Here is a 20,989-nt window from a genome sequence, read left to right on the forward strand (position 1 = left end):
TGGGGTTTCTTTCCATGTCTTTTTCCCTTGGAACAGAAGCTCCCCATGTCATCTTGTGGCAAAACCCAGGAGTGTAAAAGTTCTAGAGCCACACACATCATATTTTTTTTAGACAGTTCTTTATTTTTAGACTTACTTATAGGCACTTTTGGTACATTAAGGTTCTGTGGCACAATACTCTTAAGCTTTCTGGTGGCTCTTTTGCGGAGTCAGAAAGATCTACTAGATACCTTCAGAGGTTTAACGAATGTTACAGCCACACTCTTAATGTCATGTTCCTGTGAAGCTGTCTCTTAATAGCCACAAATTGGTTATTTTCCACCTCTGAAGTCTTTAGACTATTCATATTTTCTCTAAATCTGCTTGTAAATTGGTCATTTTTTATGTTCTTTATTTCCCGTTTTCCTGGTATACAAAACTAGCTGCACTTTTAATATCTGACCAAGAAAATTATTCACCCAATGTTGCAGGTTTATTAAGTACATGATTCATATTTAAATTTTTTAACAAATTTTATAAAGACCATGTTTTTAAGAGCATTTTTAGTCCACAGCCAAAACTAAAGGGAAAGTACAGAGATTTCATGTATAACCCTGACCCACACAAGTATAGCCTCCCACATTATTAAAATCCCCCACTAGACTGGTGCATCTGTTACAATTTATGAACCTACACTGATGGCATATATTCCGTGGGTTTGCACAAATGTTAAATTACTTGTATCCATCATTATGGTATACAGAGTATTTTCACTGCCCTGAAAATCCTCTGAGTTCTATCTATTCATTCTTCTGCACTTCCCAACCTCTCTGATTGTTTTACTGTCTCTATAGTTTTTTTTTTTTTTTTGTCTAGAATGCCATGCAGTCAGAATCATATAGCATGTAGCTTTTTCATATTTTCTTCTTTCACTTAGTAATATGTATTTAAGTTTTCTCCATATCAGTGTACAGCTTGATAACTCATTTCTTGGAACTGAATACTATTCCATTATTTGAGCGTACTACAGTTTATTTATTCCAGTGGAATAATATTTACTAACATAAATGGTGTGTTTTTTTATTTTAAGTTCCACTTGTATATTGCTAGTAAATAGAAAAGTGATTGCCTTTTTAATATTAACTTTATATTCTGAAATTTGTTTTAAGAAATTATTTTCAGGAGTATTTTGTTGTTTCTTCCTTTAATTTTCTACATAGTCAATCATATTGTATGTGTACAAAGACAGTTTTATATCTTCCTTCTCATTCTATATGTTTTTATTTCCTTTTCCTGCCTTAAAGTATTAGCGAAGACTTCTAGAATGTCTTGGAAAGAGTGGTTGGGAGGGACATCTTTGCCTTGTACATAATCTTAGTGGAGAAATTTTGAGTTTCTCACTGTTAAATATAATGTTAGTTGTAAAGTTTTTTGTAGTCTTTATCATGTTAAGAGAGCTCTGTTCCTAGCTTACTGAATTTCATAAAGAATGAGTGTTGGAATTGTAGCATGCTTTTCTACATCTATTGATATGCTCATAGAATTTCTTTTCTTTTTTAGTTGTTTAATGTGATAGACTACATTATTTGATTTTTAGATGTTGAAACAGCCTTGCATACCTGGAATAAATCCTGTGTCATGTAATTCTTTTTATACATTATTTGATTTAATTGGCTAATATTTCGTTGAGAATTTTTGCCTCTCATGTTCATGAGAGGTACTGGTTTGCAGTTTTCTTTTTCTGTAATGTGTTTGTTAGGTTTTGGTATTAAGATAAAGCTGGCCTTAGACAGTAAGTATTTCCTATGCTTCTAGCATCTGAAATAGATTGTAGAGAATTGCTATAATATCTTCCTAAATATTTGGCAGAATTTATCAGTGAAGTCATTGGGCTTGGTACTTTCAGTTTTGGAAGGTCGTTAATATTGATCTAATTCTTTAATAGATATAAACCTATGATAATTGTATATTTCTTCATTTGTGAGTCTTGACAGATTGTACCTTTCAAGTAATTGGCCCATTCATGTAGGCTATCAAATTTATGGGCAGAGTATTCCTTTATATCATGTTAATGTCTATAAAATCTGTAGAGATGTCCTCTCATTTTTGAAGTTAGTAGCATTCTTTCTCTCTCTTTTTTTTTTTTTTAAGTTAGCCTGGACTGAGGCTTAACCATTTTGTTAATCTTTTCATAGAACCAGCTTTTGGTTTCATTGATATTTTTTCTGCTGCTTCTGTTTTTATTTTCATAAATTTTGGCTCTAATCCCTATTTAACATGCTCTTCTTTTTCTATTTTTCTAAGATTGAAACTTACATGATTGAATCTACATTTTTTGTCTCCTAATATATGCATTTAATGCTATAAATTTTCCTCTAAGCACTGTTTTGTATCACACACATTTTAATGAATTTTTTTTTATTTTTATGTCTTTCAAAATATTTTTAAATTTCTCTTGAGATTTCTTATATCATCCCTGTGTTACTTAGAAATATAATGTCTGATCTCACGATTTTGGGGATTTTCCAGCTATCTTTCTAATTTGATTTTTCAGTTATTGATTTCTAGTATAATCTCATTGTGGTCTGAGAACAAACATTGTACAATTTCTATTTTTTAATTAGTTAAGGTGTATTTTATGACCCAGAATGTGGTCTGTCTTAGTGAATGTTCTATGTGAGTATGAGAAATATGTGTATTCTGCTGTTGTTGAATGAAGTAGTCGATATATGTCCATTATATCCAGGTGAATGATTGTGTTCTTGGGTTCAAGTATGACTTTACAGATTTTCTGCACATTGAAACTGTCTATTTCTGAGAAAAGGATGTTGACATCTCCAACTATGATAGTGTATTTATCTGTTTCTTTTTGCAATTCTATTAGTTTTCGCCTCCCTCATGTAGTTTGATGCTCTGTTGTTAGGCGTATTCATGTTAATTTTTATATCTTTTGGGATAATTGTCTCCTTTATTATAATGTAATTTCCCTATTTATCCCTGATAATTCTTTTTTCTTTGAAGGCTGCTGTGTCTGTAAGTAATATAATTGCCTTTGCTTTCTATTTTTCTTTTTACTTTTTAGCATAGTATATTTTTCTCCATCCACTTATTTTTAATCTATATGTCTTTATATTTAAAGTTTCCTATAGACAAAAAGTAGTAAGGTCTCTTTATTAATCCGGTCTCACAATCTCTGTCTTGCAGTTGGTACATTTAGACCATTGATAATCAATAGACTTTTCAATACAGTTGGATTAATATATGCCATCTTGATTACTATTACCATTTTTCTATTTGCTCCTATTTTTTCTTTGGACTCTTTTTCTGACTTTTGTGGTTAAAATTAAACATTTTATAAGATTCTACTTTCTCTCCTTTCTTAAAATATCAGCTTTATTTCTTTTAAAAATATTTTTAGTCGTTGCCCTATAGTTTACAATATATATTGATATCTACATTTACAGGTATTTCATATCCACTTTTCAATAACAGTACTATTATTTATTTCACTTATGTATAAGCTCGTATGTAAATATTATATACATAGTATATATATTCAAATGCATTATTGGTGTTATTATTCTGAACAAACTTTTATCTGTTAGACCAATTAATAAAAAAAGTAAAAGCTTTATTTTATCTTCGTTAATTCCTTTTTTGATGTTCTTTGTTATGTTATGGAGAGCTAAGTTTCTGAGCTTATGATCATTCTTCTCACTAAAGAATTTCTTTTAACATTTCTTGCAAGACAAGTTTCCTGGCAACATATTACCTTAGTTTTTGTTTGTCTGAGAAAATCTTTACTTCTCTTTCACTTTTGAAGTATAATTTCACAGGGGACAGAATTGTAGGTGGTGTTTTGTTTTGTTTTGTTTTAATTGTCAATACTGTAAATATTTTACTTCATTCTGTTCTTGCTTACATAGTTTCTAAGGAACACTATGGAAGAACATAGGTAAGGTGTTTTATTTCTCTGCCTTTCAAAAATTTTTGCTTTGTCTTTTATTTTCTGTTACTTGAAGATGATATGTGTAGATGTATATTTGTGGGTACATATTTTCCATGGTGTTTTATGAGATCCTGGATTTGTGATTTAGCGTCTGACATTAATTTGAGAAAATCTCATTTTTTTCAAAATGTTCTTCTAATTCTTTCACTTTTTCTTCTTCTCATATTCCCATTATGCATATGTTATCCCTCTTGTAGTTATCCCAAGTCCTTGGTTATTCAGTTTTTTCAGCTTTCTACTTGTTAGAACAACGTGGCAACTGCAAAGCTCTTACATATGGAATCATAAACTAGATATGATCCACTTCAATTTTGAATAAGTTTTTGCCATAATAACATTGGTTATTATTTTTCTGATCTCCTGTAACAACTTTCTTGATGCCGGTTTTCAAGTTAATGCTACTTGTTTGGTACCCTACACCATCTACTAATTTCTGAATTATTTAGCCTTTATCACATGACTATTATGTAAGAAATCAATCCATAAAGAATCTATGATTTTATAAGTATTTATTTCTTTATTCTTATATATCTGTATTTTTGCTAGCATTCACTGGATATAGTCTGAGGTTGCAAAGTCTTATTTCCAAGATATAAGCTTGGACCAGGTCTACTCCATATGTCTCTCTCTCTTTTAAAGACCAGTGAGTATCTGAGCCATGTTCTTATGTTAAAAGGCAAAGTGAGAATATAAGTCTAATTGAACTAGTGCATTGAAAGTCATCAGTCATGTCACACAGCTGCCCATTTTTCTGAACTAGCAAAATCAGAGATTTGGGGGTTTGGTTTTGTTCCTATTTTTTTAGTGTAAGCATAAGAAGTGTGGTTGCTCTTTCCATATTAAGATATATTTGTTATTCCCAAGTAATCTATAAAGCATTAAAAATTTAATTGGTTAGTGCTATCATTTTTTTTTTATTTCAAGAATTGCAGTAATTATGTAGTTAGTTTGATACAATTTAAAATTCTTGAAGTCAAAATGTTACCAGAACACAAAATAGTAAAAGATCACTTTATTTTTACCTCGCTTGATATGTATTGGGAATAATACAAAAGAGAAATGGGGGAGACCTAGGAAAAATGTTTGATTAGTGCTAATTGGCAATTACCATAGAAATTTTATATGCCCCATACCGTCCAGTGATTTCTGGTATCGTGCATATTTTGAACACTATATATATAGATAGATTGCTGTATTAGACTTCATAAATTTGGCTGAAGGTAGATAATTATGCAAGTTTTTTGTTAAAAATAATAATAGATACATATAAAATATTTTAGCTTGCTCTCTCCTATATTTTAATAGATAGTTATTAAGACTAGAGCCGATTCACTTGAAACATATTCTTCAATCATTCTTTAGCAGTTTTACTCTAAGAATTTATGACTTCACAGTTATATTCTTTTCAAGTGACCTAATGTTGACAAGGAAATTCATGATCATTTCTGTCATTTGAAACAAGGTAAAAAATGGTTCATTCAAGTTTTCATGGCTATTTCTCTTGAAATTCTTTTTCAGAAATTACTATATAGCTTTATTTGCCTTTTCCTATGTTTTATGTTCAATAAATTTATAAGATTAAAACTTTTGCTCAATTTAAGATAACATACTCTCCATTTTTTCCTCTCTCATTCTAATTAGTGAAGATCTTCTTACATTGTGATTTTTTCAAAATATTTTTCTACATTTATGTATAAAAATACATTTGTGGTAACATTATAGAAAATTAGATTTTACTTTGACATATATAAACTGAGAAATGAATGATGAGCTAGAGCCAGGCTGGAGCAGATTCTAACTTTAAATATTGTTTGAAGGCCATGAATGAGACTAATTCTGAAAATTATAGAGAACAGAAGGAAAAAGGAGGGGCATACTTTTAGATTTTCAAAAATGAAAAGACTTAATTTTCTTTAATTTAAAATAAATTATTATAAAACCTAGAGAACTTGAAGTGAGCTCTTAAAGATGTAGACTATGACTATCAAAAGAGACAGTGATCATGGAGCTGGAGTATAGATCCATTCATAGCCCTTCATGTTGCATGATCTCTTTTGTTGTTTGACAAGGTGATTAGGCTGTTCTAATAGATTGGGTATGCATTGTATCATTATTTTTGTTGCAGTCTTATGATAATGAAAAGTTATTCAAAGTTATTACGTGAATGCAAGGAAATTTACAGAGATTACTTATAATATCAGATCAAAATTGGATAATGGTTCAGTAATTTAGAGCATGATTGGTAGTAGAACACCTAAGAAATAGATAGAACACCTAAGAAATGTACTACTGTCAAATATAGCTTAAGATATAATTTTGATCTCTCAAATTACACTAGACTATTAGGTAAAATTAACTTAGAATGTATAAATATAAATGCTGTGCACATTTATCATCTTTAAAATAGCAGTCCAAATACAAAATGGTGATATATCAAATATAAATTTTGAGTACAATGTACTTTTCATCGACTACATATATTTTAGAAATATACCTATCTGTAAAAATTTGAATCCTAATTACAAGTTACCAAATCAATCTTTTGCATTTTTCTGTGTAATTTTTCAAGTAAGATAATACTGTCTTGGTGTACTTCCCAATACTAAATTTTCATAAGTATTAAAAGAGATTGACTTTAACATATATCATAATTCAGGCTTTTTATTAATTCATGTATATATAATTACTGAAATATTGTACATGTAAATTTGTACAGCACTTAGCAGGACTCTATCTTAAAATGTAAAAAGCTCATATATTCTAAAATGATTACCACAGCAATATTCTGAGTATAGATAATCTGTGTATGCAGAATTAAATACCTGGATAAAGTATAGATCTTTACCAAGAAGTACCATATAAGGGAAGGGGAAGCAGGAAATAAGGGGTATAAAGTATGTGCTTCTCAGACAAAAAAAATAATGTGGTTGAAACTTCAGAGACATTTTTCCCCATTTTTGTCCAGTTCTTGGAAAGAGAGGTATATACTTTTTTTTTTACCACCAAAAATGAAACAGTACTGTTAAAGAAAGGATTTCCTTAAAACATCATGTAGAGGTTACGAATCATAATCCAAAATGTTGTACAAAAAAAAAATTATTTTTAGTTAAAATCACGATTCAAATCCTCTTGAAAATTTACTCTTTTAGAGTTCAATTGTATTTGGTAGCAAAAAAAAGCTAGAGAGTCTCCATCACCTACAAATATATCTAGAAACTTGTACATTTCAAACTTCTTTCAAATACAACTTTCTCACAGAACGATGTCCAAATGCTCTATATGTTTTGCCCCTAAAATTAGATTCAGCCTTCCTTATTTACTGAAACAAAATTGTCTATTAGCATTATAGAAGGATATCGTACTTACTCACATACTAAAATTAAAGATCTTTGCCATCTGAGAGTCATGGCCATATCACATACATATTATATGAACTGCACAAATAGAGCTCCCATAAATTAAGATTAGTACAAAATAAGATTAGTAAAAAAAAAAATCACATAGATGACAGGGCATAGAGGAATATTCACTGTCATACAGGCTCCTATCAATTGAACTTAATTTTTATTTCCCTGCCTGATGTATACTAACTCTCATACTACTCTTATACCATCATATCTTGTTTCCTGGCTACTTTGGAAACCATCACTATCTACGGTACCTCACATGGGCTTCTATACCATTTACATAGTTCTTGTAACAACAGGACACAATTATTTTGAATTATACTATATTACACTAACCAAAGTAAGTAGCACCTAAAGGGTTAGACAGAGAATTAGGTATTTTAAATATACTATGTAATGTCTTTCCAATGACCCTAAAATGCCATGTTCGATAGTTCTGTATGGGTTATATAGACAGAGAAAAAATGATACAAAAATATCTTTGAATTTTCGGTAATTCTTCTTTTCACTTATTGTTCCTAAAGAGGAACATTTATGCTCAATTTCTTCTTTAATTTTAATGGAACTTTTGGCAGTCTTCAAAACCAAAGTACACTTATTTTTCTATTCTAGCTGATAATTTAATAGTTAGATCACAGGCAGAAATTTCATCTGGAAATAAGACAAAGAATTTGAGAATATTGTTTCTGTGGACATTATTATTTAAAAAAAAATAGAAGCATAACGCAGATTTTTAGACACATTTTCTTCTATTTTCCCAAGACTCTTCTGCTACTCCTTCCTATAATTAAATAATTTGTCTTTGAAATTTTGAAGTACCTCTAACTTGCACTGATATCTTGCTATTATAAACATTCCTTAGATTCACTGCACAATCTAATGTAATTTGTAAATACCCATATTAGGTAGTTCAGGGTATCATAACAAAATGCCACAGACTGGTGTCTTAAACAGAACCTATTTCTCACCTTTCTGGAGGCTGAGAGTATGAGATCAGGGTGCCAGCCTTCTCGCTGTATCCTCACATGACCTAGGATCATGCACAGGGGGCGAGAGAGAGAGAGAGAGAGAGAGAGAGAGAGAGAGAGAGAGAAGATAAAGTCTCTGGTATCTCTTCTTATAAGGACATTAATCCTATAATAAAGACCTCATTTCCATGATCTCACCCATATTCAAACACCATTACATTTGGGTTAGGACTTTAACATATGAATTTGTGAGGTGGGGGGACAAATATTCATTCCATAATAGCACCCCTCAAACATATCTAAGTCAACTTTCATGTTCAGTCATTATATGCTATTATTGGGCCCTAGTGATTTTTTTAGTGAATGTGATAGAGGCAGAGAGGACTTTAGTGAATGTTTTATGTCAAGTACTAGGGACAAAGAGTGCCAACATCTTATTCTTCATTTCTATGAGTTAAGCTTTAAAAACAGATAGAAGGAAAAAATATATTTTAAAGAAGGAAAAAAACAAAGATCGGTAGTCAGACTCCTCTCTGTTGGTATGGTACATGGTCTTATCTTTTTCACATTGTTATGTGTTGTTATTACAATGATATCCCTAGACAAACTCACTCTGTAAACAACTCTCTCCAATTCAAAACTTCATCTGTCAAAGCAGCCAGAAAGCAGTTACTGGGACTGTGTCAAAGCCAAATGGAATCACTGAGTCAGTGAGCATGTGGTATAGTGTCGGGAACAGGTAATGAGTGATTTGTTACTAGAAATATACAGTAACAAAAACCTTAAGACACTGAATTTGGGATGGGATGATGTGAAGAAGCTTGAAGGGCCTTTAGGAGACTTAAGAGAAAGAGAAATATTAGAGAAGACAAAGAGAACATTTATTATTGAAAGCTGGAAAATATAAAGACATTTGATGTTTAGTGGCACACAGTTTATAAACACTGACTTTTAGTAACATGAAGAGTAGAAAAGATACTTAAAGAACTCATGGATTGGCTGGGGAACTCATGGAATAGCAGGACATACAAAATGCCAGCTGGCTTCTTCTAACTTCCTATGATAAAATATGAGAAATAAGATATGTGCTAAGAAAGAAATACTGTTTTTGAACAGAATCTAGAGGAAATATCAAGGAAACAGGATTTACTACATTGTTTAAAATAAAACTGTTTCTGTGTCCTAATCCCTTTAGATGGCAACGACTTTCAAAGGAAGAGACTCTCAAGAATAAAATCCATGGCACTTGCACTATAGTATAGAATCAGTATTAATTTCTCAAGGATATGGATCCAAGACACTTGATTGACACCTCAAAAACAATTAAAGAAATGCCTGTTAGGACTTTGAAGATTCTTAAGGTTATTGCCCTGCAGTATGTGACTCAGATTAAAGCAGAGCTGCGCCCGTCTTGAAGAATTTGTGCAGTAGCACAGAGTTACTTTATTCTCAAGATCCAGAGTTTTTGATGAAGATTGTGGTGAACACATGCAATTTTTAATAGCAAGAACATCTTTAAGCCAGTTGTGCATTTCATCTGTCACAATGAAACACACGACAAAGAAAAAAGATACTTTTCTTGTGGAAGTGTAACCAGTTAAGTTTAAAAAGACAGATCAATCAAAACACCCCTGGATGCCTCAACCTTCTATATGCAGGAAATAAACTGAGAAAGAACTGAGAACATGAAAACACAGACCATCCTTATGGAAAAGAAAAAGTGATTCTGAGAGTGGAGCCAAGGTTCCAGAAGGTGGAATTAAAAGGAATGAAGAATCACTCTCAAGAAATAGAATGAAGTCCTCATCAAGGATCTAGCATCATGTGTTCGGCTGGATTTCAGAATTGATATGGACCGACGAATACTATGTTTCTTCCATATCCCTCCTTTCTAAACAGTAGTACCTATCCCCGTCTGCCCATTGTGTGTTGGATATATCAGAGGGAAAATATCCCGTCACTTTAGATCACAAGTTTCTGAAGAGAGAAATCCTCCTTAAGGAACCTCACTCACCCAAGGAGATTCAACTGCATCTGGAAATGAATTAGAGGGTGAGATCTTGGAATTTGCTTCAGTCTCCTAATGAAATAAAACTTCAAGAGTCTTAGGAGGAGGTAAGTGTATTTTGCACGTGGGAGAAATAGAAATTTTTGTGACAAGATAGTAGACTGGTAATTTTTAAACGTCTACAAATTATTTGATACTCCCTCTGTTGAACATTAAAGTGTCTTTTCCCTCCCTGGGTATCTGGGCTTGTTCAGAGACTACTTTGAATAAATCTACTCCAGACCTACCCTTTTAGAGAACTAAAAATTTCTTTCATTTTACTTTGGAGTTCATGTAAGTAGTCAGACTGTCCTGCTGGAGAGACCATTTGGAGAGGCAATGATACCATAAGGAGATGGAAAAGGGCCTACATTAGCAGTCTTCCAGACTTCCTACCATGGCATCAGGCATATGAGTGATGTGCTATCTTAGACCTTTTACACCACCCAGCTGTTAGCTGAAATCTACTGAGTGATCACTTTATAAACAACAAAGAGGAAAATAAACCTGCTAAGATCTGCCTTAATTACTCACCTACAAAAATATAGCAAAATTATTTTCAACTACCACATTTTGGGGTAATTTGTTATGAAGCAAAAAATAACCAAAACAAAGCACCAGCCACCAAGTTTCTTATATCCTCTTTATTTAAAGTAAGCATTTTCTTTAGAGATCAGGGTATGACTAAACCAAGAATCACAAAAAATAAGTATTGACTTAATTCTGTGTTGACCTAATTATCAAAATTAGAAAAATGCATTGGAGAGGAGTCACATTTTTTCATTCTACAGTAGAGTCAGATTTCAATAGAGAACCTAATTTTATTTTATGATTTTTCTTTGCATGGTCTGCATTACATTGACTACATTTCTAAATTCAAACATACAGTTCTCTATGGGAATCCATCAGTTCCACTCATCTGCTAAATGTAATGTTGATTTTCATTCCTAGTCTGAAATTGGGAATGTTGTTGATTTAACAACCTGCTCATGTAAAAGAAACCATTATTCAATATGATAGGACCTGCTGGGAACAATTTCTTAGATCACATCACAAATGTTGTCAATGGTAAAATGTGGAGACTGTGACAGATGGAACACACAACTCACTGAAAGACATTCTTGCCATTTAAAAACTGTGTGTGCACCGCAATCTCCTAATTATATAAGAAAGTCGAGATATTTGCCTCTAGATCTTGGGAATAATGTATCAGATAACTCCAAAGTATTGATGATTACTTTTTAAAATTTGTGCTCACACTCAAACATTGTATTCAAAATATATTTTTTAAAATAGGTAGCATTGTTTTATCTTATGACTCCATCTGGTATAATATGAACTATAATGACAAAACCTGTAGAGAACATTCTAGGAAGTAAAAATATCAGTCTGCCTTCCAGCACTTCCTATGGATATGTCATGTAAAGCAGATGGCTTGAAGCTACTTAATATTATTTACTATCCTTATTAAAACTTGCATCAAATTTTACCAGGAATTGAATCCATCATGTTAAAAATTATTTCTGTAGGTATACATTTGTTTGATCATCAATTAACCAAATCATGTATTCCAGTGTTTCCCAACTTCCTTCATGTAGTACTTATCAATATCAAAAAAAAAAAATGTATATCAAAAGGGCATTGAATTAAAAAAATCTTGTTGGAAAAAAAACTGAAAGTTAAACCAGATTTTCTCATAGTCTTTGTTATGCTAATAGTCATTTGTGAATTTTCAAACAGGGCTAAAAAATGCAGCGTATTACAAGGTTATTCCATCTTGGTAAAACTAACTCATGCAACAGCTTTTGCAACCAGAAACATTGAATATTGACTTACTCATTTATAACTTTCTGGAATTATTTAAAACAACTTGTGCTAATCAAAACTATAAAAAGACAAGATAAATCAAGATTAAGAGAGTAGTAAGTTCTAAAACCAAGTTATATCCTATAGCATATGAGAAATACTTGGGAATCCTTCCCACCCCATGCCATTTATGAGTTATGTTATATATGACATATGCTCCTCTTGAGGAAAGGAAAGGATAAGGAAGAATGGCTTTATTTGTAAGCTCCCATACCTTTGCATCAGCTCACAGTTGGCTTTTCTTTTCTACCTCAGAACATTTTATACTATGGACACAGCAAGTTGCTGCACGGGAAAAATGTTATACTAACCTAAAAATGAGCAGAGAATTGCCCTCAAGTGGAGAGTCCCAGCAGTGTAGCTGCCAGATGTCAGGCTCACTGCAGCTAAACTGTGGGAACTACTATATTTCCACATTTGTAATTTGTGGTTCCAGTACATGTGGAGTTTTATTTCCACATATTGCACAAGAAATCATTTGTAGAAAGCATAAAGCCATGAGTAGGAATGGGTTTCCTACTCTATTAGGATTATTTTTATAATGACAGTAGAAGTTTTAATATGAACAGGAAAATTTTTTTTAAATAAGTACCAGAATTTTTGATTCTATAAAATAATTCTTTGTGTCCTCTTGAAATGTATCTCTTTGACTCCACTGTTGGGGTCATTTTACTGTTGTTAGAAATAGCTGTTTCTCCTTTACTTTCACGTGTTACACTCATATGTAAAATCAACGTTACTTAAAGAACAATTTATTTACAATAAAATGAGAAATATTTAAAATACCATTTGCTGAATCACTTTTATTAGAAAGAGTGTAATTCAATAATCATCATAAATGTAATTTCTAAAAATCTCGCAGAAATGTTTGAGGGTAATAAAATGTGATGAAGACGAGTCTATTTTTATGGATAAATTAATAAATAAATTCCGAAACATAAAAACAGTTGGCTCTCTAAGACTTTGTATTCGTTAGTTAAAATGCAATGATAACTAATTGCAAAAGGTACTTGGAATATATATTACCTATATGCAGCGAAAACACTTTTAGACTCTAGACATATAATTAAAAGTTTTATATTCTGAAAATTAGCTAAAAATTTATTGCATTTTTTAAAGTTTAAAGTTTATGGTTTTCATAATTAAATAGAATAGTTAAGATATAACAAGTGAGAGATTTTTAACTTTGGTTATTTTGATAATGCTTCTATAGTATTTGTTTCTATGGCAATTGAATAAATGATTGAAAATAAGCTAAACTTTTGGGTTCTAACTAGTAGCATACAGGAACTCCTTTCATTAAAATAATGACAAGCTGTGAACATATGTAATCTAATTTACTGTGATCTAATTTATTCGTTTGCACTATGAGGCCACCTATTTACAATGAAAAGCTTGGCCACTTCTTTACTTTGGAAGATAAAAACATAAAACATCATTTCTAATATTCTGGACTAACAAGAATGATTTTCTTCACAGGTCTCAACAATAGGTAAAGCATAACTAAAATGAGAAGAAATATTAGAAGAATTATTTTAACTTTAATTTATCTACACTTTCAGGTTATTAAAAGACCGTGTTGTGAGGACGGTTAAAAAAGTTAAGTGAAGATTTGCTAAGCTAAAGATTGGCAAGAGCGTGACTTTCCGCGCCCTTGACATTGCCCCACCAAGCTCAGTCACAAGGACCTTGCGCCGCCATCTGCCACTCGGATTCCTTCTAGGGTCTAAACTTGGAAAAAGTGAGTAAAGCACATCTTTCATTTTATTGCACATTATACTTTGAGCTCAGTAAACAGTGATTTCATACTAAATATTATAGCCTAAAACATAGACTTTAATAATTAATTTTGTTAAATAATATGTCTACAAAATAGCATTTAAAATTTGTATCTCTCTGTAAATATTCTATACAATTCATTTTAGTTTTTTTAAGTAAATTGAATAAGCAATCCTCACCATAAATAATCCAAGTACCACATAAATATTAAGAAAAAAAGAAAATACCTTTAAAATAGTTGTTTTATTTGTATTCCCTATAGACAAGAGGTTTTATGCTTTTATCTGAGAAGTAAGCTTCCTGTAGAAATTAGCAATCCAACCAAGGAAGCACATGTTCTCAACTGATTGATTTATTTATTCATTTATTTATAGATTCCTTCATCCATCGACTAATATTTATTTTACTTTCTACAAGTTAGATTTTTTTGAGGGGGGGTGGTACCAGACATATAATAAATTGTACCCCAGTAAACAAAAGAGATTCCCTAAAGAAGCTATCTGACCATTCTTTATATGACGTGAAAAACAAAAATGAGGATAAAACAAACAGTAATGCTCTGAACTAGGAATACTTGTGCACACATACCAGAACTTTGACAAATATGTACTGACTGTGGCACTGTCAAGCGTGGACTGCAACACCAAACCACTATTGTTCACGAAATAGTAGACTTCTTGGGAGTGAACAAAACCTTACTAACGTTTCCTAAATAAGGAGAAAAGGAGCTAATAGAGGAGCAGAAAATAGTGATTCAGGGGGAAATTATTCTTGTTTCTAATCTATTAGCAAGCTTCCATGCTGTCTAAAGGTGCAACAGCTAGGGAATTTGGAGTTATTAATCAAAATTCATATATTCATTTAATAATATACACCAAGCAACAGCCATATGTATGTTTTGATTTCTGAAAATACAATAGTGATTAAGTAAAAAAAAAAAAAAAACAAAAAAAAAACAAAAAAAAAACGTGTTTTTATGAAGAATACTAGTGGGGAAAATTGATAGCTATCATGACAATCTAAAATAGACATAAAGAAAAACTGATATAAAGTATATACTATACAAAATAATGGACTAAGAGAGACTAGGATAAGGCACAAGCTTGAATAGGGTGTCATCCTTCACATCTCTTTTTTATGTTACCCAGCATTGCTGGCACTGTCAGGCTCAAAACTTATTTCTCAGACACTTTTGCTTATTGATTCCTGCACGAAATTAAGGTTTGGAGAAGGACACACATCCATAACAGATTTGAAAGGCAGAAGTGAGAAGAAGCCATCTTCCTTCTGTGTCAAGTGGTGACAGTATCTGGCAGACTGAAAATATTCTGTGGCTGGACTCCACACTCCACTACCTAATCAGTATCTTCACGATGAGAGAAAGTTATAGCAGTACCAGGAGCAGCAGCAGCAGCAATGTCCTGGCCACTGGATTGCATCAATGGTGATCGATGTTAAAACCAACATTCCAGTAGTTTCAATTTCTGTCCCTTTTACTCTCCCCTAGATTTTTTCATGACCTAATTTCTTTTATTAAGTCCTTTCTTCTTGAAATGCCTAGAGAAATTTTTATTTTAGTCACTAAACTCTGAATGCTGTAAGTGGTCAAGAAATACATGCCTCCCTATTTTTGCTACCACTCAGCTCCTGGCAACCATTTTTCTACTGTTTCTATGAATTTGACTTTTTTTAAAGATTCCAAAGATAAATAATACCATCTAGTATTTATTGTTTTCTATTTAGCTTATTTTGCTTAGCATAATATCCTCAAAGTCCACCCATGATGTTGCAAACAGCGTGATTTCTTTCATTCTCATGTATGCATAGATTCATGTATAGTATATCCTCATATAATATATAATATGTATATGTGTAATATGTATGAGAGTATATAAGAATTATTTGCCTATCCTTAGATCTCAAAGATGTTCTTCTATTATTTTTCATAAAATGATTATAGTTTAACATTTACATCTAAGTCCAGGTGTAAAAAATATGTAATTTTTGCATGAGATCTGAGATTTACGTTGAGGTATATATCTTTGCCTACAGATGTTCAATTGCTCCAACACTATTTTTTTTTAAAAAAAATTTGACACCTGTGTGTCGAAATTTAGTTGGATATATTTGTGTGGGTCTATTTTAGATTTTTTTATCCCGATATATTCATCTGAGTTTATCTGCCTACCAATACTGCATATGCATGGTACATATACTCTTTAGCTACAGTAATCCAATTTTCCTGGTGTTGTCAGAAGAACTTCTGGTTGAATGAGGGGAAGAATGATCCTACCTGTCCTGCCTTCTGTTGCTAGATTGGGGGACAGAAAATGCCAAGTCAGGGTTTCTTTCCTTTGTTGTACAAGGGAATGTGAAGACATCCTGACACTGTTGTTCTTTTAGTCTTGGAGTGGCCTGCCTCACTGCCTTTCAGAGTTCTTCTTTGGTTATCTTTTGCATTATTTCCATGGTTTATCATTGTAGTTAATATTCTACACCATCCTGTCCACGCCAGAAATAAGCACATATTTTAAAGTTAATTTTGGGTTAGCTAGGTTGTCACATTAAATTTCTGTCTGTCAATTGTTTGGCTAGTCAACCTTTTACAAAAAGAATGATGATTAGAGCAACAGGAAATTTAAGAACTCTCATTGTAGTTAATATTCTACACCATCCTGCCCATGCCAGAAATAAGCACATATTTTAAAGTTAATTTTGGGTTAGCTGGGTTGGCACATTAAATTTCTGTCCATCAATTGTTTGGTTAGTCAACCTTTTACAAAAAGAATGATGATTAGAGCAACAGGAAATTTAAGAACTCAGCGGTTACCAGTGGGAAAGAGGTGATGGGGGGAGGTAGATAAGGGGTCAAATATATGGTGACAGAAGGAGATTTGACTTTGGGTGGTGAACACATATTGTAATAGATAATATATTATAGAATTGTACACTTGAAACCTATATAATTTTATTAACCAATGTCACCCAATAAATTTAATTTTAAAAGAAGTTGAAGGACTTGCAAAAAATACTCCAGTACAATACTTTACTTTTGAATGTTTAAAAGCTAGACTGTTTTCCATAAAAATACCAGATATAGATCCATTTAAATTATTATCACATTAGCTTTCATCAATTTCCTTCTTCCTGTTTCAATTTTTAATTGAGTAATAAACATCTACTTTTAAATGTAAAATGCCTTTGTTTTAGTACTACAATCAAAATCATGTTTAAATTTTATATTAGGATGACATTTAATTAATTTGTTATATTTTCTGCTATCCAAACTGTGACTATGCTGAAAGTCTTGATACAGCTATGTTTTTGGAATGTAAATTTCAAACTTTAAATTTCAAATGCTGTCAATATTTACCATGATAGTGGAGCACAGCAAAATATGACTTGAATAAGCAAAGAAAATTTTTTCCTGCCCTTTGATGAACCTGGTGCTTTTAGATAAAACAATAAAAGTCTTTTCACAACTTACAGCCAACAAAACAGAGTTGTAAAGTGATTTTCATTATAAATACTTATTTCAAACCCACAATTGGAGGAATGATGACCATCTCTTTATTTTAGCAAGCTATTAATTTTTTTAAATAGCTATTTGGTATATAAGGACTCTTATATTACATCATTGTACCCTGTCATCTTTTGGCTAAAAACAAAAAGGTATGATTAAACAAAGTTTCAAGACTAGAAAGCAACATTTGCAAAAGTATATATTGCAGACTTTACTAACCTAAAAACTTTCCCAATATTTCTCTTTTAATTTATGCTTACCAGAAATTGTATTCCTATGAAAGTATTCTCATTGAGAACAATTATAGCATTATAATTTTAGTTAATGAAATCCAAGACCAATTTTATTTATCTTCATGAACTTTATTAATGCAAAATGAATTATTTTTAAATTTTAAATGACTTTTCCTTGGTAAAATCATTTCTAAGAAAATGTGTTGTTGACAAAACTGTGGTTATCTATCATTTTACCTTTAACTGTCTCTATTTTCTAGCTAAATGTTTGCTTTCAGTAAAATTCAGCAGAATTTTACTAATTTGTGCTCCCTCCCTTGCACAATAATAATTATAAATTCATAGCTTTTATTATTTTCTTACAAATGTTTTATATATATCAGTGAACACATAAGTTAGTCCAAATAATCACAAGTGATTTCAGCTTGGCTACATCTGTGTGATTCAATATGATTTGATAGTATTGTTACTAGTAATTAAGAACAACAAAAAAGTTGTTTTACACTAGATTGTAAAGTTTAACACAAGAAAATAGAAAATAAAATTAAAATGTGGCACCTAAGTAGTGTATTATCATTGTCTTTAAATCTCTTTTTAAACTCTCATAAGTTTCAATGAAAAATTAGACATTATAGCTCTTGGAAAGGTTTAGAGTAATCTTATCAAAATGCATAGGATCATTTTTAATTTCTCTTATCATTTTTAATAAGTATATAAGTAATTTCAGAAGACCAAGGATGAACTATATAACTGAAAAAAAGACAAATATTGCATTATACTCAGATGCGGACTGTGAGGTAGCCTATGATCTCAAAGCAGGCAATGAGAATAGCTGAGTTATAAAATAAGAAGTCAGAGTTCCCTTGAAGAATCCCTTTTTCCTATATAAAAATATCTCAAAATGCAAGAACACTCTTGTCATTGACAATGCAAAACTTTATGCTCACATTAACAAGAAAGATTGCCTGATCTGGTAAACCAAAATGTTTCCCTTTTCATGTATTAATGAGGTCATGTAACAAACCAGTTGTATCAAACTGTATCATTTTTTCTTAAACACGATACACCCATATTATTCAGTTTATTTTATTTGCCCCCAAAATTGCCTGAATTTGATAATTACTGTCTAAAGTTTTTCCCTAACAATATGTGAGGAAAATGGTCCAGAATCCCCAGAATCCCTGTGTTTGGATCCTCACTCTGTCACCAGCTATGCGACATTAGGAAAGGCATTCACTTATACTCCCACGCCTCAGGTTGCTCATATACAAAGATGGATAATAAATATTTGATTCATAGATTGCCTTAAGAAATAAAGTAATAAGTTCATATGAAATACTTGGAACGCTGACTGATACAGTAAGAGCTCAATAAATATTTTTACTGTCATTATTTACTATATATTTTTTTTTAGAGCAATATGTAATACATGTAGCTCTCAGTTGCTGTTTTGGGAAGAGCCTAAAAGAGTTGTTATTTCAAGCATTTAAAATAATTTTAGGTTAAAAGTTGACGTTTACTAAGAAAGAAACTTTAACTTTTTCAAAATAAACTACAAATTGACTTATTAGAGAATCTCCTCAGTATTTCCATATTATATATAATTTGAATTGTGTCACATTGCACTTGTTTGTGAACCCTAGAATTTTAGGCTAGATCTATATATACTAAAAGTGAACTGGAGTCTACAAACTGCATATGGATCCAGCGACACAAATGTTCTGACGTTTTTAGCTTTTAGCTAATGGAACTCAGTACACTATTCATTTGCTATGCAGGTCCTTCAGCAGATTTTCCTAACTATGTATTTTTTAAAGTGTATATTCTGCTGCCGCAATTAGAATTTATACTCAAGAATATACTATTCAAATTTTAACATCCAATGCACCTTAACATCACACAGTTTAAAATTTTTATACTCAGCTTTTTCTCATATATCTCATACAATTAATATTGCATAATCTAAAATCATATGCTACCTCGTTACCTACCACTGGTTATGCTGTTTGGCTGCTGCGTGAGGATGCCTCCTTCACTGATGATTTCTATTAGCAAAAGGAAACTTGTTTAGTTATACTGTTCAATTCCAAGTTACTGTTTAGAGGGTTTTAAAAAATAAGTACAAAGGTATTCCTTTGCTAAAGGAGTCTTCACAAAATTTTTGTGGTGATCTTAACAACCTGATACCCTTTTCATTGTAGCACAATTCAAACAGTGTTAAGCACAAAATAACCTAGCTCCCCAGGGTTTAAAATCTTTCCCATGATTGGGGCAGTAGTTCAGTGTTTAACATTCTCCTGCCATTTGTCCTCATATCTTCTTGAAATAAACCACATATAACAATTAAGAATGATAATTTCAATCAGAACTCTTTTGAATAGTTAGAGTAAGTTTAATTTTTAATACAAATACACAAGTAACTCAGTTGTCAAGCTGCATGCTTAACAAAAAGGCCAGCGCAAGGAGTATAATGGCTGCTAGTGAATGTAACTTTAATGAGAACACTAGGACAGCCCTTCTCAAACTACGGGTAGTGAGGACAAGTATATTTTGTTCAGTTTCCAAATTGTAAGATCCAAGTATTTTGTAAAATACAAGAAGGTGATTTAGGAAAACTTTAAAAATTAAAGGCACATCAAATGTGAACCAAAAATTTAATATTAAAAGCAACAAACATAAAATAACTTTTCACTAATATACTTGAAATAAATATAACATAAGAAAAAAGAAAATTATATGAAAATATAAAATTTTTGAAATTGTGTATAAATATTATAAAGAATTAATGTCTGTTATTTGTTTTGCCCTTATAATAAAGTAAAAGTGATGATTTGCTGTATTTAATGCCTAAATATGTGAAAATTAAGTTTGCATTTTACTTTTAACTATATCTACTATAGCTATGCTAATCTCAAGGGAAAATATTTATCTAGACTGTTATGTTTTCTGTTATTACAATCATATTAGAGAAACTTGTCTCAAAGAAATATGATGAAATAAGAAGATAAAGTGAATTGATGAAGATAAAGCAATTTTAAGCATGACTTAACCATGCTCAGGATAGTAAGTCTTAACATTTATCTAAAATGATGCAATTGATGCTCATTTTAGATTTTTAAATAGTAATTTTAGGTTCTTTTACAGTAGATTGTTCTAGTAATATATCCTGTAAACTTAA

Source organism: Rousettus aegyptiacus, unplaced genomic scaffold (assembly GCF_014176215.1).
Source record: "Rousettus aegyptiacus isolate mRouAeg1 unplaced genomic scaffold, mRouAeg1.p scaffold_m13_p_2, whole genome shotgun sequence".
Taxonomy (NCBI): Eukaryota; Metazoa; Chordata; class Mammalia; order Chiroptera; family Pteropodidae; genus Rousettus; species Rousettus aegyptiacus.